This window comes from Mirounga angustirostris, unplaced genomic scaffold, assembly GCF_029215605.1.
Source record: "Mirounga angustirostris isolate CCGP_5_RB_7025 unplaced genomic scaffold, mMirAng1.0.hap1 SCAF_4, whole genome shotgun sequence".
Taxonomy (NCBI): domain Eukaryota; kingdom Metazoa; phylum Chordata; class Mammalia; order Carnivora; family Phocidae; genus Mirounga; species Mirounga angustirostris.
The window spans coordinates 142,152,494-142,177,217 of NW_026991712.1; the positions used below are offsets into that span (position 1 = coordinate 142,152,494).

General features: G+C 44.3%; 1 long non-coding RNA gene across 1 annotated transcript in view; it reads right to left on the reverse strand.

Moving 5' to 3' along the window:
- Nucleotides 1-7,754, reverse strand: part of LOC123858345 (uncharacterized) — a 230,154-nt gene extending 222,400 nt beyond the window's left edge. The window contains exon 1 of the long non-coding RNA XR_010410435.1: nt 7,670-7,754. This is a non-coding gene — a long non-coding RNA (uncharacterized LOC123858345). The remainder of the gene's footprint in view (nt 1-7,669) is intronic.
- Between the last annotated feature and the right edge of the window lie 16,970 nt (nt 7,755-24,724).

A 24,724-nucleotide genomic window follows, 5' to 3' on the forward strand; every position in this document is an offset into this window, starting at 1 on the left:
ACCCTATGTTGCCTCTTCAGTGAACCTCAAAGGGTGTGGAAAGGCACATCTATAAGGAGCATGTAAGATTATAGAAGGGAGTACAATTTGTCAATGGTAAAATTCTATGCAAGTATTAGATGACATTTTCATTTCTGTGCCTGCTTGCAACAAAATGTTTGCCTGCAATAAGATAAGGATCTTGCGTCAGTGTATAAATCTATGCAATCCTTCCTTCATTGAGAAAGTCTGGCTACAAAAAAACATTAGTTGAACTAAACGGTGTGCTTAGTGATGCAGATGATTTACTCCAACAGAGACTTAAGCAAACAGTCTATTGGCCAGCACCAGTCTGTGGCCCACACATTGAGTCTTGCCATCTAGACTACCTCGAGGAAAGCAGATGGTGTAAACACTGGAGTATACAGTCTCAGCTGACTACTTATGAGCTTTATGTGACCTTGATCAAGTTATATAAGCTCTCTGTACCTCAGTTTCCTCTTCTATAGAACAATACCAACTCACAGGGAGGTCATGAAGATGAAAAGAGACCGTGACTACATGTGTGACTGTGTAAAACAGGGCATGGGACAGGGTAGCCAGTACAAAAGTGTTATTCATCATCATCATCAACCTAAAGCATCTGTCCTCCTTGTCTACCACAGTGTGGACATTCCCACTATTAGGGGTGGTATTTTGGTTGTGGTACAACCGACTCAACTCAGGGAGGTTATGGTGCCACTGGTATCCCGCGGGCAGAGGGCTACCCTCTGTTGTGGACACCCCCCACAACAAGGTATTATCCAACCCAAAATATCAATAGTGCCAAGGTGAAGAATCTTGCATTAGAATCGTTCCTTTGGGTTGAGGTCTCCTGCCATCATATGAAGATTTAATAATACACTTCAGGCTTCACATAAACTTGTGGTTTCATAGAATGTCAGCCCGAAAAGAGACTTTTGACCATAAGAGTCACCACTGTGTGGTACAAATACCTGTTTTACTGAAAGTAACCCTCAGAGGGGCAAGGACTTCCCTTCTCCTCTCTCGTGTAGTGATGGAAATGATAGTTTTGTTTCTTCTGTCTTTCAGTCTTGCCTCCTGAAAACACACTTCCCCAGATTGATTAGAGAAACCCCAGGTCAAAGTCACCAGGCTACCAACTGAGAGAGCTAAAATTCCACCCCATGTTTCCAGATCCAGTGGCTGAGAAACTCAAGTAGGGGAGAGGTCAACATAGTCCAGGGCAGGTGCCAGCTCAGAGCCTAGACTTCTGCACCTCTTGACCCATCACACCCACAGAGCCCAGCACAGGGGAGGGAGGTGTGTGGGAAACAGGGTAGCAGCAAGAAGCTGTGAACTTACAATTAGGCTTGGAACAGAGTCCGGCTCTCCGACTCTTTTTCTGTGTTATTGGCCAATTATAGGGAGCCTAGAATATTAGCACTGAAAGTATCTGTTGAATTCTCCAAGCCCAAAGTCTACAAAGTTCATTCTCCCTTATCCTCTCAGTCTGTCTCTGTCTGTCTCTCTCTTGGCCTCAGATTCTCCACTAATAAAGTAATGGTAATAAAATGTACTTATCTTATAGAGCTGTCTGTAAGATCAAATAAAATCAAAAGTGCAAATGCAACTTGTTATTAATGGCTAAGATTATAGACAATTATTAGCTGTGTAACCTTGGAGAAGTCATTTACCCTCCCTCTGCCTCAGTTTCCTCATCCCCAAATGGGCTTAGTAATATTATTACTTACCTCATACTGCTGTTGTGAGAATTTAATGGGTTAATGTACATGAAGTACTTAGAACAGGGCCAGACTCAGCAAATTTTACGCAGAGTGTTAGCTAATATTGTAACTAACCATCCTTTGCCCTCTGGTTCTTCCTAGTGAAGTCTAAGAGCCATCCAAATGCAATTTTCCTAAGTAAATCGTGGAACTCTACGACAGCCAACAAGGAGAGGTCAGAATTCTCCCCACTCCAAGATGGTCACCTTCCTGCCAAGTATGTATTTCAGGATTGGGGAACAACAGCTCCCTCTGCTGCCCAGAACCCAAACAGCACTATCGTCCCCTCTGACAGCTTCATTAATATTCTGTCCTTTCTACCCTGCCAATCTTGCCTCTTGAAAATGCACTTCCCAGACTGATGAAATTGCTTCTATGTACTAATATCATCAGTGAGGCATTTTCCTAAGCAGCTGACTCATGACTTTTTTTTTTTTTTTTTTTATCAAAAGGAACCATCCTTCTAGGCTCTAGTTAGAATTTGAATAGCTGCCTGCTCTCCATTTCCCATTAGGAAGCAATGCTCTGGAGCCTCAGTAACTGAAGAGGGCATTCTCCCCACTGGGAAAGAAGCAGTTGGAATTGGAGCATTATAACAAATTGTTCCCATCCAGCAATCATTTTGTAATGTGACTATTTTCAAGGTAAACTCATTCATCTTGTTGAACAGATGGCAATAAATAAATAAATAAATAAATAAATAAATAAATAAATAAATAAATAAAAATAAGGTCTGTCTTTGCATTTCTGACTCCCTTAAAAAAGAAAATCTCTCTCCCAGATTCAGAGGTGAGTAACCAGGCTTTTTATCCAGATGGGTCCCACGGCCTGAGTAAAATGGGACAGGGTGTTCCTATTTCCTCAGGAAGGAGGCTAGCACTCACTGAAATCTACTCTGCCAGACATTTTTAAGTATCACCTCCTTCAATCTTCACAATAGCCTGGTCAGCTAAAATTTGCCGTGCCCAGTTATAGGCTACAGGAACCGAGGCTCTGAGAGGTTCAGGAGTGTGGGCCTGCAGTCACGTGACTGGCACATGCCAGGGCCAAGGACTTGAGCTTTTTCCACCACACCATGCTGTCTCCCAAAGACTCAAAATCATTCTGGGAAGAACGTGGCCTACAAGTTGGTGAGATAGCAACAGAAGTGACTTAAGAAGAGGGGCCTTCTTGCATGGTTTAGAGGAAAGTGGTTCCCCTATTTCTCTATTCACAGGGAGTTTCTAGAGGGCCTGAGGTGGGCCACCCCTCCAAACCTACCCCAGGAAGCACCCTCACTTATCCTGTAGCTGCCTAGAACATGAAAAACCTTCAAAGTGATGGAGTCTACTGAAAAATTCTACCAAACATTTAAGGAAGAAATACTACCAGTTCTATACAAACTCTTCCAGAATATAGAATAGGAGGCAACACTGTCCAATTCATTTTTTAAATTAGCCAGATACCAAACCAAAGACATAACAAGCAAAGAAATCTACAGACCAATATCCTCCACGAACATAGACTCAAAAATTCCGAACAAAATATTAGCAAATGAAGCAACAATACATGAAAACTATAATACCAAATGAGGTTTACCCTGGGAATTCAAGGCTGGTCCAACAATCAAAAACCAATCAATGCAATTCACTGTATCAACAGACTAATGAAGAAAAACTGTATGATCACCTGATGTTCTCCAGATGAGAAGCTGAGGCCCAGGGTGGAGAAAATACATTCTTGGTGTAACAAAGGTGAAACAAATCTGGTGTGACAGATCTGACAAATCCAGATTTAGAATCCAGCTCTCTGGACCTCAGAGTTGTGTGGGCCTATCATGCCATGGTGGGAGCCAGAGAAGTCTTTAAAGTAGAGAGAGGCAATAATCCAGAGACATCGTTCGTAGCTCTCACATGACGCGGTGAAGTAATGTTGTCAGAAGAAGCTAACTCTAGCCCACATTGTGCTCAGAAGCACCTGAGGTCCATGCACATAAGCACAGAACTGAGAGAGCACTGCATTAGTGGGGAAGGACTATGTATCACCTGTAACTTTCCAAAACAGGTGGAAATGCCAAATGTTGAAAACTTGACATAAAAAATCCACTTCATAATTTGAGACCATGGCCAGGCTATATTCTTTTGAAGCAGTTTTTAAAATCAAAGAATTTTTATTCAAGTAGGGGTGGGGGAAGGCTGTGAACACTTTGGTATAGCAGAAATGACACAATCCTCCCCATCCTACCACCGAGCTGGGGGCCAGCTCAGTGACCTTCACAAATGTTCACTTTTGTCAATACCCTACATTAAACCATTTGGAAAAGCTTTCTGACTCTTCTTCAGTAATTTGATATTTGAGTCACTATCATAAAGCCGGTAGTTTCTTTACTCTTAGTTGTGGTTATTGGAAAATAATGTCAAAACCAAAGTGTCTTTTTTTCCTCCAGGCAAATTCTCAGTGGTTCTGTCCCCAGAAAACCTTCTCTCTCTCTCTCTGCCATTTCCCTCCAGAAAACACATAAACACACACACACACATGAATGCACACATACACTTACAAACACATACACAAATACAAACACACACACTCCTCTCCTTTCTCTGCCTCTTCCTTACCTGATTCAGAACTGGCTGGGCGAGATGAACGCAAACCACCTGTGTTACCAGGGCAACAATCAGCTACCAACTAGCCTCAGCCCCAACGTCTTCAAAGTGAAGCAGAAATCAATATGCCTTTGCTCCATGCATTTCCTCTCAGACTACTCTTTTAAGTTGACTCAAATTGCTTCTGAGCTTTACAGTTTAAAAAGGACTCAGATATTTAGTGCTCTTGATGATCTCATAACCCCAATTTACAGACAAGGAAAGTAGAGGTCTGCAGGGTGGGTAAGTTTGCTCCACTCACCCAGCCATGAGCTTGGATCAGGCTGCAGGGTGTACAGAGGTATTATAGCACCTGACCTCAAGGAGGGCACGCCCCTTGGTGGCTTTAAGCAAATACGTAAATAGTGAGTTAACAATAGCAACTATTTAAGGGGTTTTTCTTTTTTTGAGAGAGAGAGAGAGAGAGAGAATGCGCAGGAGCAGCATGGGGGAAGGGGCAGAGGGAGAGAGAGAGAGAATCTTAAGCAGGCTCCAGGCTCAGCACAGAGCCCAATACAGGGCTCAATCTTACGACCCTGAGATCATGACCTGAACCAAAATCAAGAGTTGGATGCTTAACCGACTGAGCCACCCAGGCGCCCTCCCCCATTTAATGAGTTCTTATTGTGTTCCACACACTGAGCTACATATTTTCTCTTCAGTATCTCATTTAATCCACACGACTACCCAGTGAAATAGGTGTGATTATATTCATCTTAACAAAGGGGGACATGAAGCTGGGAGGTCATTTCAACCTGTCCAAAGTTAGACATAACAAGTAACTCGAGGGGCGCCTGGGTGGCTCAGTTGGTTGAGCGGCTGCCTTCGGCTCAGGCCATGATCCTGGAGTCCTGGGATCGAGTCCCGCATCGGGCTCCCTGCTCAGCAGGGAGCCTGCTTCTCCCTCTGACCCTCCCCCCTCTCATGTGCTCTCTCTCTCTCATTCTCTCTCTCTCAAATAAATAAATAAAATCTTTAAAAAAGAAAAAAAAAAAAAACAAGTAACTCGAGCCTGAGGCCAGAGCCTGGGCTCTCCACTGCCCTTGACTGAATCCTTTAAAGTCACAGATACTGAAAGAGATGCACACAGTATGTTGTGGGCTTAGTGTGTGGTGGAAGCGGGGGTGTTAGAAAGGGGTCTGTGGTTGAGAGGCGATCACATTTGCTTGGGGGAGGGTATATTGGAAAAGATGAAACAGCAGTTGAGAGCTGTCTTGATTGAGGAACAGGATTTGAAAAGGCACAGGTGAATGAGAGAAGGACACCACATTTCTGGATGGAGGCAATGCCGCCAACAGAGGCTCAGAGGTAGGAGAGTGTACTTTGTACGCAGATAACAATAACTCTGTTTGCGGGGGAAGACGGGTACCTGCTGTCACGACCAACTGTGATGTATTTTGCAAGAAATGTGATACTGAAAGATAAAGGATGGAAGTTTTTATTTCATGTAATTTTATGAATTATAGTCAAAATCATTCCTGTAAATACGGTCTCTGCACTCAAGACACCTGCCTTCTATGGGGAAGGTAAACAAATGAGCAATTATAGCACCTCAACAAGTCCTATGAGAGGGCAGGAACGGGTGATCCTGCCAAGTGGGACCTCATGAAGGCATGCCAGAGAGTGATGTCTAGGCTGACACTGAGGGGCTTGTGGGCATTGCCCACGTGATGAAGGATGGGGGCCTGGATAGAGGCAACAGTTTGTTTGAAGACCCAGGCAGGAGACAGACCCGAGCTTGTGTGGGGGGCTGCAGGTGTTGAGCAAGGCAGAAGAGGAGAGAGCAGGTGGGAATTGAGAACATGTGAGGCCAGAGGGGCCTGCAAGGGGTCAGTTCCTGATGAGACTGTGTGCGACGTTCAAGTATATGGTGCCCTGGCCCAGCACGGGCACGGGCGGGCTTCCTGCTGCAGCCAGCAAATCAATTACGCCCTCCACCGACTTTCGCCTTGTGTGTTTAGAATGCATGGAGCTAGCCTGCCAAACATCTGCTCTCACTATTAAGCATGCCATGGTAACCATTGCACTCCCAGGCGTCAGCGCCACCAGGATTGGTAATAATCACAAGTGTCAAAAACGAGAAAGAATGGAGAGGGAAAGCTGGGCAAAACCCAGCGGCAAGATGATTGGGCTGGCGGCTCCACTCCGGGGACCCGCCAACTGCACCTTCTGCTGCCCCTGTTGGGGGCAGGGGAATTGATGCGGTTCTGGCCTCCTCTTGCCCCTTCTGTTGATCCCTCTCCCTGTATTATTCATCCTCTGCTTCGACCGACATTGGAAAATGCGCCTCGCCTTTGCCAGAACAACATATGTGCCCCTGCGTCATTGTGTGTGATAGATAAACCCGCCAACAGCTCGCCAGACCCAGGGGCCCTCTGGGGGAAGACCCCACATTGACACAGGCAGGCAGCATGGTGTCCTGGCAGGAGCGCAGCTCCGAAGACAGACCTGGCTGAGGGTTTCAGCGTAGCAACTTCACGGGCTTGAGACCATGCGCCAATCTCTTATCCTCTCCAAACCCCACTTGTCTCTTTTGTAAAATAAGAGTAGGGACGCTTGCCTCATCAGGTTGTTTGAGGACTCAGAGATCATGAATGGGAGATGACTCAATGCCTTTCACGGAATAAGCATTCAAGGTTAGCTACTATGATCTTTTGTCAAAAAATTGAGCTAAAAAAGGAAGGAAGGGAGGGAGGGAGGAAGGAAGAAATGCTAGGCACTATGCTGAATTCTTTCTCCAAATTATTGATTCTCCACAACCCTGCAAGATAGATATCATTAACCCCATTTTACAGAGAAGAGGACTGAGGCTAAGTGGGTAAGCGACTCGTCCAAATCACAGAGTTAGTAACAGCCGGCCAGGTGAGCTCAGGGCTTCCTCTACAGCCCATGCTTATTGCCTGAACCATGCTGCCTTCCACACCTACAAAGTTCTTCCTGTGGTCAAGTGAAATCTCCTTCTTGATCAGTATCATTCATAGGTCCCAGTTCTGCTGCTGGAGCCCCATGAAATAAGCCTAGTCTCTCTCCCAGACAAAGCCCTTCAAAAACGCAGAGCCAGATCCCATCACCCCAATCTCCTTTTCTCTGGACTAACAGGCCCTGAGTCCCTCCGTGGGTTCTCACAGAGCCACTTCCTGCAGGGAACCCCGTGTCGGATACCCTGCAAGCTAGCTGGCCAATGCCTCTCTCACAGGCGAGCCCGGACCCCACGCTCCTGGATGCCAGCTGGGGCTTATATGCTCCCTTCCAGTCTCTGCATCACGGGTACACACTGAGTACCTGAAACCTTGAGCTCGCAGGGCAGGTGCCATCACCTGGAACACACCCAAGCCGCTTTTCAGCCTTTCCCTGGATCTTCGTCTCCAAGCCAAGGGCGCGGTACCGTGGGCTCCAGCGCCCTCTTGTGTAAAGGGAGAGAAATCTGCAGGAAATAAACACAGGATAGAGGGGGAAGAGGAAGTAAGGGATGGTCTCTGTTTAAAAAAAAAAAGAAAAAGGCAGTTCACCCACCCCACCCCCACAGCTGCTGTAAATTTGTGTTTCTGGCTTGAATGTCCCACCAGGTTGTTGTGAGATGGGGGCTGTAGGAAAACCTGACTTCTAATGATGTTGATCTATCTGGAAAGAGGCAAGCCTATCCCCCATCCCTCCCACCCCCTTCCTTTAGTGAAATCTCATTTAAACTCCCATCCCCAGCGTTCTTCAGCCATGCTAAGGACATAAGGAGAAGGACATGTAGCCATGCCTGGGCCCAAGCATCTGAAGTAGAGAGACCTTCTCACCTCTAACCCGTAGGGCCAGGGAGATGACTGTGTGGGAACATCATCAAAAAAATGTGACCCCTACCTGACCGATGAGCTGGACTGGGGCATTTGGAGGCTCCTTCCCACCTCCCTCTGTCCTTGGAATGTAGGTTCAGCTTCCCTTTCCTGCTCCCACAAGCTGCTGCAAGGACACAGCCTTGAGACAGTAACATGGTGCTGAGAACATCTGCCTGGCATACGTGACTGGACCCAGTTAGGACCTCTTTATCACCTTTTAAGATTTGGTGGGTGGGCGGGGGCAGGGATCCATTCGTCTGGCTCCTGTCCAAGGCAAGCCTCACATGTAAGTTCCCTTTGCTTATTAAAACTGCCACCTACCAACCTGGTGTGTCTCTTGGTTCCAGCTCTCCCTGCCCTCCTCGTAGGGGGCCTGGCTTCAGATTATGCCTGGGAAGCTCCTGAGAGGGTTTCCAACCAACAGCGACAGCAGTAAGGGAAATGGGGTGAGGAAGGCTATATCCGATGCAGTAATGGGGAATAATTAAGAGCAAGCTGAGGTCAGAGAGCTCCTTAAGTTAGCTCTCAGGGTTGTGGAAATAACCCACCACTGGTCCCACCCTCCTGCTTTATGCAAATGTTATATGGGAAGTTTTGCCCAGTAAGTCAAGGAACCATTCCTTTCTCTACCAAAAACTCTCTGGGGGCCATTGGGCAAGTCGTTTCTCCTCCTCTGTGCCAGGTGGCGTCAGAGGTCCCTTCAGTTCTAAAACTGAATGAGCTCTAACATAGAATCATCACCAGATCAATTTCACACATCCTGCAGACTCCCGAGAGACTGGGCCATGGGATTACTAGCTTTCATAGCAAATAAAATTTCCATGGAACATGAACCATCATCAAGTATTTATTGAGCATCTACACTACTCAACAGACATGGTGTTAACACCATGGTTTTCTTCCATCATGGAAGCAGGTCAGTCCAAGAAGCTGAGAATAAACAACAATGTGAAGTATTTTTATTGCCTTCATTGAGCATCCTTACAACCAAGGGAGCTTACCCGTAGGAAAGGAACTCGAAATTACAACTGTCCTCTCCCTCACCTAGAGGGCTACAGAGCATCAGCTTTCCCTGCTTAAAACTTCTCAGTGGTTTCAAAACTTTTTGAATGTAGCATGAGCCACTGGGTCCCACCTTGGATGCAGCCACACGGGGAGAGGTACGTGCCCATCACAAAAAAATGGCATGTACCAGCCCTTTTTGCATTCTGTGTGCCCTGTCCCTCTGCTTGTGCCCCTCATGACTCCCCAGCTGCTCCCACAGATCCGTCCTCTGACTGGTGACAACCAGTCCATGGAACCACACACACGGTCCCCATCCATGCAGCCAGTGTTGAAGACCAGAACTGTGGCACCCCAGGGCTCTGCTGGGACCCTCCATAGAGAAGCCCTGTGCAGTGAAAGCCAGCAACTAGCTGCCCTGTGCCCCTTCCCCATCTGTCCTCCCTGGTTTTCCACCAACCCTCCCAGCTGTCCTCTGCTAGGAGGGTCTAGTTACTTCCTTCTGGGGGACAACTGGAACCAAGAAGGGCAAGGAATGAAGTGGGGAGGCAAGACAGAAAAGAGAACAGAGAAGAGGGGAACAAGGGAGGGGGAAAAGAGAATGATGAAAAGATGGGGTTATACCATAATTTCAAATACATTCATGTGATGCCACTCAGACAATCCCATCTCTTGTTTGATGACTTTAGAGATCTTTTTAAAAATATTTGCGGGGAGGGGGCAAGGAGGGGCAGTCCCCACAAGGTTTTTGTTGAGAGCATAGTTTGGGTTTCAGATGAGCCATTCTGGATTCGTGTCTGTTTCCTTCAATGCTACCATCTACCAACGGAGATCCCAGTGAGCATGGGACTCCCTGCATCACTTTCAGTTCACGTTCGACCCATTTGGGAAAGCACAGAAGAATCATTCCTTCAATAGAAGCTTTGTGATACACAACCTGTGGGCTTCCTGGGGATGTGAGCCATGCAGTCCTGGCCAGGCTGGGAAACTGTCTGGCAATGTGTCTTTTCACATGCCTTGAAAAAGTTGAGTCTTTGATCTTGATCTCAAGATAAATGATTCAGATTTCAGATTTGTAAAAATACCAATAAACTAATATGATACTACCCCAAAAGGCCAGTATTTCAGTGCTCAAAAAAAGGATGTTGCAGCACAATCCCATCATGTCTACACCCAGTGCAGCCCATTCATTCTCCCGAGATGCGAACATGAGCGTGAACTTTGCCCCACGACATAGACACAGGAGGCAGAGGCTGTGCTGAGTGTGTTTCCCATCTCATTCAAAATTAAAGCCCAGAAAGCCAAGCCTTGCTCACAGATACATACCCAGAGACAGCACACACAAAGGCAAGTCTCCTCTGCAGGAGGCTGATAACAAGGCAGGTGCAGGCAAGCAAGGCTGCCGCAGCCTGGAAAGGAAACGCCAGCCTAGAGGACGCCTTGATAACAGAATCCCCATCCCTGCTGCTCGTGGTAGGCCATGTTAATGCAGCTTAAGGGTTATTTTCTCCTTTAAAGAATAGGTCGAGTTTTAAAACCTCATCTTCTTCCAGCTGACAGGCTCATGCTTTGCCAAGCTCTGTTAAATACTGACTCATTGGAAAGGAACAGCCCTTTCTAAAGACGAAATTGGATGTGTATTTGTGTAAACCTCCTTTAAGAGGTTTGCATAAACCCCTTGTGATTACATGGCCTGGAGATTTGTTCCTGGCTTTGTGGCTCCTCCAGCAAGAGCTTTCTTTAGTAGTTATCACAGCTCATTCTTAAAACTTGTGTAAGCTTTTGTATCTGGAGTTCTCAACCAAAGCCATAAAGCTGCATCTGCTCAAAGGCTGGCTGGTTCAGAGACAGAGGCCAAGGTCACATTTCAATGGGAGAAAAAGGGGGAAGATGAGATAGACATTGGGAATGCAAAATGATTGGTTTGGGGGGTACTTCTGCCTGAAGACCTCAGGTTTCCTTGATCGAAATACCTCGTCCCTTTCAGCCACCCGCTACCAACACTGCCTGAGACTAAACACCGTGACTTCACAGTGCATTAACAATCACCCAGAAAGTAAAAAATTCCATCCCAGGTGTTTGGTTTGGTGACATGGATGACAATGTATACTATTTACCTCTTTCTTCCAATGTGAATTCAGCCAACTTGGTTGGTGTGTGAAGACAATCACAACTGGAGTTTTCATCTGCCTTTATTCCCACTCACTATTTTTGCAAAGATATTCCTACTAAAGAAATCCAGCTGGGCACCTGGATGGCTCAGTCAGTTAAGGTCTGACTCTTGGTTTGGGCCCAGGTCATGGTTTCATGGGTTGTGGGATCAAGCCTCATGTCCTCGGGCTCCTTGCTTAGCAGGTAGTTTATGCGAAAGATTTCTCCCTCTGCCCCTCCCCCTGTTCACACACTCTCTCTCTCTAAAAATAAATATGTAAATAAATTTTTTTTGTTAAAGAAATCCAGCTTTTGTTTGCTTGTTTGTTTGTTTTTTATCAGCCCCACCTGCATTTTTCCTGGGAAAACCTACTTAGTCCTCACCAGCAACCGCTAACAGTTTTGTTGCATGTCTGCACTGAATGTGTTAGTGCAATAAAGCAAGATGAACACGGGCTTTGGAGTCAAACAGGCCTGTACCTGGTTCTTGGTTCTGCCATTTACTTGATGCAAGATCCACCTGAGTCTCAGTTTTTTCATCTATAAACTGGGGATAGTAAGAACTAAAGAAAACGTATATCATAGGATTGCTATGATGATTCTCAATTAAATGAAATAATAAATATTCTTAAGGTACCCAGGAGGTAGCACACCTTTTATAAATGTCCTCATGAAGGACTCTAAGTAAAGACTGCCCGGGAAGGACTTTGGACACAGGAAAAAATGAGGAAGGAGAAGAGCACTGCTATGGAGGTTTGAGGTACCATCATAAGAAGATTGGGCTGAGCCTATATTACTCCCAGGCCGAGGGTCAAGCTTAACCAGAGCTACTTCTATCTTCCACCCTCTTGCTTCTGGGTCAACTAATGACAGGACAGGTAAGGATCTACAATACATGTCAGAAGGTAGATCCTGAACATCACAACTCTTCCAAAATAAATTAACCCTGCCATACACCAAAAACATGGGAGGTTACCAACTAACACAACTCACTAGTTACCCAACTAAAAAAATCATAATACCTGTGATGATCAGAGTTACACTATAACACCAAGCTCACTGCTACCATTCCACTGAGATGCTGATGCTAGGACAACCACACAGCAGGCACAGGAAAAGGGTATCTGGGGAGTCCATGTGCCAAACAGACAAGCTAGACCACTGTGGCAGTGGCTGACCACTCACAGGGTCTCTCACGCTCTGTGTCTTTTCTCACAAGCATAATAACTCTCTTCTTGGGTTTTAGTGACATAGAGTTGGAGGAACCCAGGTGTCCGCTCTCTGAACATTGCTCTTCTCTCTCCACACACACCCTCCACTTGATTCCATCTAGCCCATGGAGTTGTATACCACCTACATCCGGTGTTTCTCATTTATTCCAGCCTGGTCCTCTCCTCTGCACTGCTGGCATCCAACTCGCTACTTGATATCTTCACTTGCATGTGTAAGAATTACCTCAAATTTAACAGTTCCGAAAATGAACTAATTCCCCACCACCATCACAACACCAAACCTGCCCCACCCTCTTCCAAAAATGTGACAACTCAGTTGATCAAGCCAAAACCTCAGAATAATTTTGATGCCTCTATTTTTCTATATACTCCATATTCATGTTATCAGCAAATCCTATAAATTCCCATCTCAAAATACATCTTCATTTTGACCTATTCTTGTGACCTTCCAAATATCATTCTAGCCAAAGCTCCCATACATTATTACAATAGACTCTTAACAGACCCCAAGCTTCAACAGCACCCCCTCCCAATATAAATCTTCTTTCCACATAGCATGAAGAGTTATTCTTTTAAACTATAAGCCAAATTATTTTATTTCTTGATCAAAACCTTGCATTGGCTTCCCATGGCATTCAGAATAAAAGACAAATACACTTTTTAAAAGGCAATCACTTTTTAAATCTTTATAATCACTCAAGTTTTGCTGAATTAATCAAACTATAATTTTTAAAGTAAATTCATAATATGGAATATTCATCCCATTTTCCAGAGGAAAGAAATCAGGACTTCAGGGGACATGAGTCCAATTGGTGGCCAACCATGAACTTTGGGTATATCTCTTATATTTGGGGAACTCCCCATATTATGCATGTCATCTCCCCAAAGTAGAAGCCAGAACTCAATTTTTCCAGTCTCCCTTGAAACTAGGACATAGGCATGGGCCGTAGGCCTGCCCATTAGTTGCTACCTTGGCAAGACTTTCATTCATAGTATAAAATGTGAGGAAGCAGGCACTGGTTGAATTCATTCCTGGAGTGGGTAGATGGCAAAAAGCTCTGATGTGAGCTTCCATGGACATCAGTGCCAGAAGTTCTCCAAGTAGTACTCAGCCTCCACACCGCCAGTGCTTGGTAGAGGTAAAATGGCAATTAAAGGCATTCCAGAAGGCATTTGGGTATTGTTCTGTCTGTGCAAGCTTAGGCCCCATTCTCTATCCAACCTGGAGTTTCTTTGGCCTACCTAATACTCTTCACACATTTTGCTTAAACCAGTTCAGATGGGTTTTCTTTATTGCCATGATTAATCAGAGATCAAATCCCTTAGCACTTGAAAAAATTAGGTGGATGGTTTTGTGCTTTCAGAAAAAGATGCATCAATGGGCCAAATAGATAAAAACTGCCATTAATAGTCTCAGATTTCATTTCTTAGGTATCAAAACAGCATAAATTATGGTCACTGTTTCGCATTATAAACTTGAATTTATGAAATATGCTTGTACTAATAGAATACAACTTTTATGTGTTTATTTTTCAAGTGAAATCTTATGTTAAACCCTAGTATCTAAAAGTATTCTAATAAAAAATTTTAGAGCTATCTTGTTTATAGATGAGAAAACTGAGTCCAAGGAGAAAGTTATTTGTTCAGGAACTTACAGCTATTCATAGACAGCTGCAGGGCTAACCTTGAGGCCCCCTGACTCCCACTTCCATGTAAGTTATAATTCAAGGTGGTTTCTCAATGGAAGTAGGGACTCAAACAGATACTTACATGACCATGTTCATGGAATCATTAATCACAATAGCCAACAGATAGCAAGAACCCGAACGTCCAGCAACAGATGAATGCATATATAACATGTGATTCCATATACACAGTGGGATATCATTGTCTTAAAGAGAGATGGAGTCCTAATATAACCCACAACATGGATGAACTTTGGAAACATTATGATAAGTGAAATAAATACGACACAAGTGAAAAATACTGTATGATTCTCCTTATATGAAACATCTAGAATAGCCAAAATTTTAAAGATAGAAAGTAGATTAGAGGTTACTGAGGACTACATTGTAGAGGTTTGGGGGAGTTATTGCTTACTGTTTCACAGAGTTTCTGTTTGAAGTGATAGAAAATTTTAGAATTAGCAGTGATGGTTGCACTGATCGTACACTTAAAAATATATAATTATACATAATATTATATGTAATATAACATAATACATATTATATTTATATATGACTTAATTTTATATAATTTGATAATGTAATACCAACAAACACTGAACCATATACTTTCAGTGAGAAAATTACATCTCAATTTGAGATTATACATATACAGGTAAGTGAATTATATGTCAATAAAACTGTTTAAGAACAAAACGTCCAGATAACATGAAACAATTTTAAAAATTATTGGAACATTAAAAATAATAGTGTCTCATCAGTTCTCACTCACTGGAACCACTTTTGAGTTCACAGGGGAAAACAAAAAAGTATTCAAAAGCCGAATAGTTGCAAAGAGCTGGAACGGGCTTTTCTCAGAGATCGATGGGATAAGCACCCCAGAATAGATGGTTGAAACAACCTAGACTGAACCAGTATCACTTTTAAACCTGTGGGATAGAGTGTCAGCCTGGCGCTCTGGCAGACACAGAACTCAGACAATACCCAATTCAACCCCAACTCGACCATTTGCTCATTGTGCTGCATTGTCTATTGTCGCTGGGCAAGGCCAATTGTATCAATATTCAGTTATTCATTTGGATAATGAATACAAGCTGCCAGCCTTTGAAACAACAGGTAAAACGAAGTTGGAATAAATTAGCACTTAGAAAACCTGTACAGTTTATCACACCAATGCAGAGGAGGAAATGCCTCTTTTTCCTTGTAAATTATTTCAACTATTAAAATTAGTTTGGATAAAAAGACAAAAACATAACCAAAATGTGGACATTCAAAAAACAGCACTGTGCTCTTTCCAAAATGCTCTATTCGTGTGTTTAAATTCAAATGTAACATAGGTCACAAAAAAATATGCCTGCATTTATTGCATTCAGAAACACACGGAAAAAAAAATTAAAAAAATTAAAAAAATTAAAAAAAAAGAAACACACGGAACTGTGGATACCTGCAATATTCCTTCTGTGAAACCCTCCAACATCTTCCCGTCACTCCTGGAATAAAATCTATACTCCTTACTCTGCCTTACAATTCTCTACAAGATATAACCTTGACTGCTACTCCAAGCTCACCTTCTATTCTCTTTCTTTGATTCTACTCTGGCCACACTGGTCTCGTTGCTAAGTGTTCACACTTACCAAATTTTCACCACATCAGAAACACTTTGCACATACTTTCCCCCACCTGGGATGCTTTCCCCACAACCTTCACATGGCCTCCTGCCTCAGTCCGATTAGGTCCCCATTCAAATGCCACTTTCTCAATGAGGCCATCCCTGACTCAAGTACCCCTTCCATGCCCTCTGTCATTTCTCTCTAGCCACTTCCTCCATTTTCTTTCACAGCAATTATCACTACCAGAAATAATGTCAGACATTCATTTGTTGCTTTTTTCTTTTTTTTTTTTTTTTTTTTCCTCTAGAATGAGGGCAGTCTGTTTTTATTGTATCTATATAATTCATCATGGTAGCCCCAGGGCCTCGAGCAGTGTCTAGCACAGAGAAGATGCTCAATAAACATTGGCTAGACACATAAATGAATGCCTCCCCCATTCAGCACCAGAACATAAGCCTCAGTAAGACAGGTTATGGGGGCTTAGTAAACATTCCAGGGGAGAGCGGGCCTGGACTCTGAGACAAAGGGCAGTCTCCCACTGTTGTAAGGGGTTTGACTTGCTCACATACATCCTGGCCATCATTTGTACTCTACCTCCAGCAAGAGCGACTAGGACCAACCAGAGGAGAGCTTTTCCTGGACTTTCCTAGGATTTTGCCAGCTCTGTGATCTTCTTTATTTCTCTCATTCTGCTGACAACACAAATTTTGAGTCTCTTCCAGTTGCTGAATATCCTTTCCATGCCAATTGCACTGTCTACCAGAACCTCTTCCTCTAAAGCTAAGTGACCCATTTGTTTGCTTATGATACTGCATGCATGTACTTAATTATGTTCATGCAAACCAGTCACAGATACAAGAGGGACCAATGTCTTGTTCACTTCTATATCTCAAGTGCCTGGCTGCATTGGATGGGACCTGGTACCCAGTTAGGACCTCAGCACATATTTGTTGAATGGAAGAACATGTGAATAAATGGCGGGTCCCAGTTCATATTCCCTGTACATTGATTGCATACCTGTATGTGTAATCATAGTGCTAGACAATGAGCACTCAGAAAAGAAAAGAACTAGTTTCTGCTCTGGAGTTGCTCCTGATTTCCACTGCCATTGTCTTCTCTGTTTCTGCCTGGCTCCCTGATTAGGGTTCTTTCTAATACCCCTCTCAGCTGTCCTCACACTCTCCAATTAAACAGTGCCTGATAACTTCACCTGGCATTCTGCATGTTGGCATCTGGATTCCCCCACCCCTAACAAGTCCCATGCCTCCTCTTGAATCTGCCATTGCTAAGCACCAGCTGATGATTGCCCAGACAGAAGCCATCTGCTGGTTATTAAGGAAAGTTAAATAAGCAAAGGAGCTCCAGGGAAGTTTAGCAAAAAAGAGCACCATATGCATAGAGAATTGGCAACCGGTTGGCCCCTCTGACACAAGGTTCATTATGGCTATGTTAAGCATGCTTCACTTGAAATTATTCAGCTTACTGGCTCATGGGAAGCCCGTCTGATAAATCTGCCCTCATGATCCTCCCTAGTGCAAAAGCAGCCCCAGGGCTCTTCATTATGTACTTCTGTCATTCACTCTGTCTCAAGCAGTCTCATCAGGGACCAGGGTGGGCCTGGTTCAGGGCACCAGTTAGTTCAAAATACATAATACTGTTTGAACTTTGTGTTGTGTAGTGAGTCAGTGGTGAGCAAAACAGACACTGTCCCTGTTCTCATGGAGTAATATAATGGAGTCATCAAAACCAAGGTCTCAAAGACAGACATGGGAAACAAGGTAGGAGATCCAATCCAAAGTGGTTCTCAGAGGTCATTAAAGGTCAAGACCAAGAATGTCAAAACCATCACTTAAAAAATGAGCCAAAGCTACGATACTAAGCCGAAGGCGAGATATTAGCTGGATATGGAACAGGAGAAGAATGAGATCAGGGGAGAAGCCAAGAGTGTCCTGAATGACTAAGAAGAGTAGGGCCCAGGCTCTTAGAGCTTACTCCTAATGACCAAACATTTCCCAATGCACCCAGAATGGTGTTTAAGAAACAGGGTGGGCTCATTCACATGTTTCTTCATTCAGTATTTGTTATTAATTATGATACACTAGACCTCATGCTATATGATCCAGGAGATAGAGAGGCAGAGAAGAACCAAGCCCAGCCACAGGGTTCTCTCAGGTTTAGGTATAAACTAAAGACACTAAAGTATTGAGACACTCAGAAGTTTCTGATTTAGTTATCTGAAATAGAGACCAGTTTTTTGCTTAACTTTTTAATACGTATTTATAATACACACTAAAAAAAATATGACTGGCTGGGGGGGGCACACAAAGATGTTATCCAAGCACCAAATGAGGAAGAAATTGATTCTATTTATTTCAAGGTTAAAATAATAGATAAGATCTCTTTTTTTTTTTTTTCTGGGCCTTGAAAGCCACACGGAAATTGGACACACAAACACATAGTTAGGAAAAGCCTTAGAGATAAATAAAAGGGAACTTGTAAGGCAGTACTGTATAATGGTAAAGAACACAAACACGGGCGTCAAATTGATCAGGGTCAAATCTTGGCCCTGCCACTTCCAGTTGAGTGACCTTGGGCCAGTTATTTAACCTCTCTCTGTCTCAGGTTTCTCAGCTAGTGTGGAGATTGTTTTCAAATGTGGCTGTAACATTCCCTCCCCTACTCCCTATAAAGTGTCCTTGCCACTCTTCCCTTCTAAGGAGCCAATAGAATGTGGCAAAATTGATGCTGTGCCAATCAGGTCTTAGGCTTGAAGAAGCCTTGTGGCTTCTGCTTTCTCCTCTTGGAAGCCAACCATCAGGGAAAGAAACTCAGTCTGGACTACTGAGTGGCGGCAGACCACGTGGAGAGAGAGGCCGTGTGGATGAGAATCAAGGTGCCCCAGCTGACAGCCAGCATCCAGGCCTCCAGTGTTAAATGGCACCATGTGGATCTCCTAGTCTCAGTCAAGCCCAGGCAGCACCACATGGAATTGAGATGAACATCCTCACTGAGCTTGGAAAGTGCAAGGTCCTGACCCACAGGATCGGGAATGATGAAACGCTGTTGTTCTCAACCCCTATGTTTTGGGGTGATTTAGATGCCTGCTATGGCTGGTCAACAGCCCAACTATCTAACTCATTCTATATATCGCACCTTCCACAAGAGGTGGCAGTGCAAAAGCAGCCCCAGGGCTCTTCAGAAACAACTCCACATATTCCAGCTATAAGGAATTCGATATGGGAGTAAGGACGTATACATCCATTGGAACAGCTAGAGGAGCAAATGTTATTGAAGACTCAGCCTTAGGAATTGTAGGGGTGGTTCTAAAGAGCTTGCCATAAAGTCGATAAAGATCTCTGGGAAGTTCCCACTAACTGTGTCAGGCCTGTAGCAGTAAAACAGATGGTGCCAAGAGCTTGCAGGAAAACCTCTAAGAATCCCTTATCTGCCCTTGCTTATGGCTGCAGCTGACCCTTGCTTCTCCTTCTCTTCCATCTTCCAAATCGCCTGCTAGTGCCACTCATTGGCCAGTTCTGATCTGAAACCCCCTAGGAAGAGGATTCCAGCAAATGGAATCCATAGCTTCTTAGAGTCCTTGGATGGAGTGCCAGTGACATAGAGTAGACAACAGTACCTGCAGCCCAAGATGCAGTTCCTTAATTGTTAGAAAGTCTTAATTCTCCTGTTTGGTTTCTTGAATTCGACCATGTCCCTACCCTCTCCCCTCAAATCCTCTCAGGTTAGATGATAGAGAACAGGACAAAAGAAAGAAAGAACGCAAGAGAGTAAGAAAGAGAGAAAGAGAGAGGGAAAGAGAGAAAGAGAGGGAGGGAGGGAGGAGGGAAGGAAGGAAGGAAAGAAGGAAGGAAGGAAGGAAGGAAGGAAGGAAGGAAGGAAGGAAGGAAGGAAGGAAGGAAGGAAGGATAATAAGGTAGTGGGGAAGGGGGGGAGAGGAAAGGAGGGAGGGAAAGAGGGAAGGAGAGAGGGAGAAGGAGAGAGGTAGGGGGAGAGGGAGGGAGAAAGAGAGAAAGGAATACAGCACAGATAATAGCAGCAGTCCTAGGGCAGAACACAGACAATGGAGCAGAATAAGCCTACGTGACTAGGGCCACTATGAAAAGTCCTTGGCAAGAAGTGTCCTGCAAAGGAACAGTAATGAAGGCTTTTAACCACGGGAGATCAAGTTTGCCACTACAGAGATTAGGACCTGCCTCCCTCATGATTGGAGGTGACTGAAGTTTATTCATGATGGAATTATTTGGGAGACATAGGCAGTCTGCAGACTTCATGGTAGTTATTGGCATTCACTCGTTCACTATAAAACCATTTTCTGAACTCCTCCTATGAACTAGGAAGGTTGTCAAAGATAAATAGTTTCTTCCCTCATCTTGCAGAAAATTGGGCAAATAAATATCTATAATACACACTAAAAAAAATATGGCTGGGGGGGGGGCATGTAAAGATGTTATTCAAGCACCAAACGAGGAAGCAATTGATTCTAGGCTTTCGGGAATTTGGAATTTGGAATTTGGAAAAGTTCAAAGACAAATGACTTTTCCATGCATACTTTTGAAAGACGTCTAGAAATTCACCCCAGACAAAAGAGGTCAAGGGCACTTCATGCATATGCAAAAGCACAGAAATGTGCAAGTCTACGTTGCCGCCTGGGACCCATAAGTTGTCCAGAAGGTCTGGGATCAAGTATTTCAGAGGAGACAATGCTCAGAGCCAGGGTAGAAGAGTGGGTTATGTCAAGCTTTAAAGACTCCTGAAAGCCATTTGGGAGAGTTCGGATCCCATTCTTTAGGTCAGTAGTTTCCAAATGGATTTTCATTTGTATCAAGTGCTGCACAAGGCTCTCCACTGGGATATTGAAAAAAATGTTTGAACTTCTATTATTTTGCTAACAATAGCCATGAAATGGAGTACCCAAATAAACCAAAACAGAATAATGGTGTTGAATAAAAAAATTTCAAAAATAATCAAGTACATTCAATCACATTGCTCTCACAATAAAATGTGATTATTAATACAGTAAGATGCCTAATACTGCTAATTAAAACATTGCAAGAAGTGTTCTTATTTTAAAATTTTATTTTTATGTGTTTTATAACATACATGATTTATGACTATAGTTGTACCTAATAGGATTTATAAATACGTAAATAAATCTATGTTGTGGGTGCATGCTGAAAAGCATTTTACTAATAAATGTGCATAATCAGAACATTCTAAGGGCACTCCAGCAAGTAACGGAAAGCCAGCAGAGAGTTTCATGTAACTTAATAGCCTACTAATGTCAGTTTTTGAACATTTCACTCTGGCAACTGTTTGGAGAATGACTGAAGAAGAAAAAGAAAAGAAACAGGGAAACCATCTAAGAGGATATTTCAGTAGTCGAGGAGGAAAGTAAGGGTGGCTGAATTATTTTTTTTCCATTGTTTAAAATTCTTAGGATAAAATGCAGTTAAGCATATTTGAAAGTGAGGGCACCAATTTGCTTAGTGGCTTATGTGGCGCTAGGGTCTAGGGTATGCAAGGTCAAAGAAGTACTCCGTCCCTTAAAAATAACTCAGGCTCTTGGTAGCAGGGATACCGGGGTCCCATGGAATTTTTTAGCTGGGTTTTTAAAGGTAATGGAGACTTCCTCTAGTATAAAGGGAGGCAAAGGGCATTCCAGGCCCTGGGATCATACATTCAAAAGCCCAGAGTGAGGAGTATGTCTGGCATGGGCAGAGAACACAGAGAAATACCCTTAGATGGAAACAAGGATAGAAAGGCTAGCTGGCCTCAGATCACAAAAAGCTAGGAATGCTATGCTCCCTAAGGAATTTTTATCCTGTGATGAGTTTAAACAAGGGATGTTCTCTGAAAGAATACTGGCATGGCTAGATTCTCACCAATAGCCTTAGATCAGGGGACTTCGCGGTGGGAAGGAAACAAGGACAGAGCAAGAATTCTCCCAGCAACTAAGCTTCTGTAATTTCACCTTATGGCCACATGGGGGCGGACTCCACCCATTGCATGTCAGAAGTGCTCTGATCAGATTTCACCTGAGCTTCCCAATAATCACACACTCTGGTGCTGTTCCGTGTTGCCTGTCTTTGGGAGAATGCACTTTTCAGAAATTATGGGTGTTTTAGGATTCTCGTTAATAGTCCTTGGGATTCCCCAGGTCAAATTCTTATCTGTTTTTTTAATGTTCGAAGCGCACAGATGACATCCCATAAGACCAGGCAGCGTGGCCACGGACAGACCTCGTAAACACCGCTTGCTTTACAAGATTCAGGACACCATGTAACCTCACCCCATTCCCTCCATCTTATAGATAAGAAAGATAAGTCCCAAGCAGGGCCATGGCCAGAGAAAACAGTACAGTCGGGAAATGCAAGTAGCTGGAGAGGCAGAGCAATAAGAAAGATTAAGGGCACAGGTCATCTGGGTCCAATCCTGTCTTCACCTCTTACGGATGAATAACCTTAGACAAGCTTCTTCTCCTCTGTGCCTCCGCCTCCCCAGCTCACCTTCCTCGGATTAAATTAGTTTCGGAAACTCTTTTTAAAATGCTTCCAATGATGCCGGTACTTAACAAGTACCACGTGCATTAGACGTTACTACGTCAAAGATTATGTTTTCGTATTTAGAAATTCTGTGGGTGCTAAGGTAAATATAACAGTTATTTTATTTTGCTATGTATGAGAAATCTTATTTCTACGTTATGAGAGCTAGTCTTTTCACCATCTTTTTTAATATTTGACCTACCTACCTTAATGTCTCCTTTAGATTGCTTTATTTTCTCTACTTCCAAGAATGTGAATTCCTCTTCTTCTTCTCCTTCACTACCACCACCTCCTGCTGCTGCTTCTTCTCCTCCTCCTCCTTCTTCTTCTTCCTCATCTGCTGACACAGTCAGTCAACAGATACTCATTGAGCACCTACTATGTGCTAGTCACTGGTGATATCACAGTGAATGAAACAAATTAACATTCTAGTTGGGAGCAGAGGGAGAAGAGAATAAGCACAAATCAGAGCATGTAGCATACAAAATGAGAATTTGTGCTTTAAAGAAAAATGAAACAGGAAGGAGAGAAGTTGTCATTTTACATAGGATGGTCAGAAAAATCTTTTTTGAAATGATAGTTTCTGAGCAAAGACCAGAAGGATGTTAGGGACAGAGCCATGCAGGTATCTTGGGGAAGAGCTTTGCAGGCAGAGAAACAGCAGGTGCAAAGGCCCTGAGTCAGAAGTGTGCCTGGCACATTCACAGATGTTAGCATGACTGCAGCAGACTGAAACGAGGGGCGTAACAGAGAAGGTCAGTGAGATGACAAGAACCAGATGACATTGGGCCTTTCAGGACATCATGAGACTTGAAGCCAGTCAGCAGCTATCTGAGCAGCTGATTGACGTGTCCAGATTTTGTTTTTTAAAGAACCACTCTGGGCAGACAGTCTCTCCTTGCTGTCCTGCCCACTACTCCCTTGCAGTGTATTCAATAAACTTCCATCTCCTTTGCTCTGCCCTGAGTGAGTTATTTTGCTGCCCACACCACGGGCCTCCACCCGATCAGGTCCCCCCACATTTGGTGGCCCTCACAGGGAACTTCTGCCTTGCCCCAGACTCTGGAGAATCGCCAGGAATTTCTCAGGACTTTCCCTCGGTGGACCGGCTCTAGGATTCCTTGGGGAAATGACTCCCTCCTGCCAAGCTTACTCTTTGGTGAGGATCTAAAGCCCCGGGGGGGAACAGCCTGACCACCCTTGCTGGAAAGGGTGAGGGATTTCCCCTCTTGCCCTTCAGAGGGATCCTTCCCTCCCTCTCCTTTCTGTTTTCGGCCCTTTGGAGGCCTAACCCTAGTACTCCACAGACAACTGAAGATCTGTGGCCAGGGTGGCTCCCTGGTGTGATCGGAAGTTCTGAGGACCAACAGGCCAGACTGCCTGGGCCTATGAGGGCGAAGGACCCCTTTCTCTCCTCTCACACTCTGTTCCCACTAAGGCCTCCATTCCCAACGTGCAGCATAATTGGCAGTAGAAACTCATCCAGGGTGAATCTGCACATGTTATGGACTTGACTGGGACCTTTTCCTGACCCTGGCTGACTCCCAGGCCCCTTGCTTCTTGTGCAACCCTCCCTTTTTACTTTGTTCCTGAGGATCCAGTGGCCACTTTGATCTGCAGCCGAAATGCATTTCTACACATTTGAGTAGCTTCCTTCTCTGGGACCATGCAACACAGCAATGGTTTTCCTGGAAAGAAACCTGGTCGTGTGTCTCCTGGCTTCTTCCCTTCTTAGGACCCCTGGCCTCAATACTCCTACTCCCAGTTATTAGTCCCCTTCTCTCCAATCTCTCTGTTAAATTTGTCTCTTCCAGAATCTAACAATTCCATATACAAATGAGAGTTCAACAAGGATCCAAGCCCATAACATTGGAGGGTCCCTTCCCCCAAATCCCTTGGACCTGGCCACCAGGGAATTTCACTCAAATCACCTATGGGCATGTTAATACAGTACCATGCTCTGGCCTGCAACTGCACAGAACCCCTGATGGGCCGACAGGTCTAGGCAGGGACAGCACACTGCACCCTGCCTGCATGAAGTGGCTACTAAAGATGAGACTTCCACCCAAATGCCAAAGATCTGTCATTATGGATCTGTCAGGGGGGAACGTAGAGGCCACTCTTAGGCAACAGGCTTGAGCCATGGAAACCTGAGTAAGGTAGAAGGGCCCACAGTGATCGTGGGGCTGAATGCAAACAGGCTCCTTAGGTGACCCACCTCAAAATAGCCATAGGCCCCAGCTGACCAACAGGCTGCTTAAAACCAGGCAAGG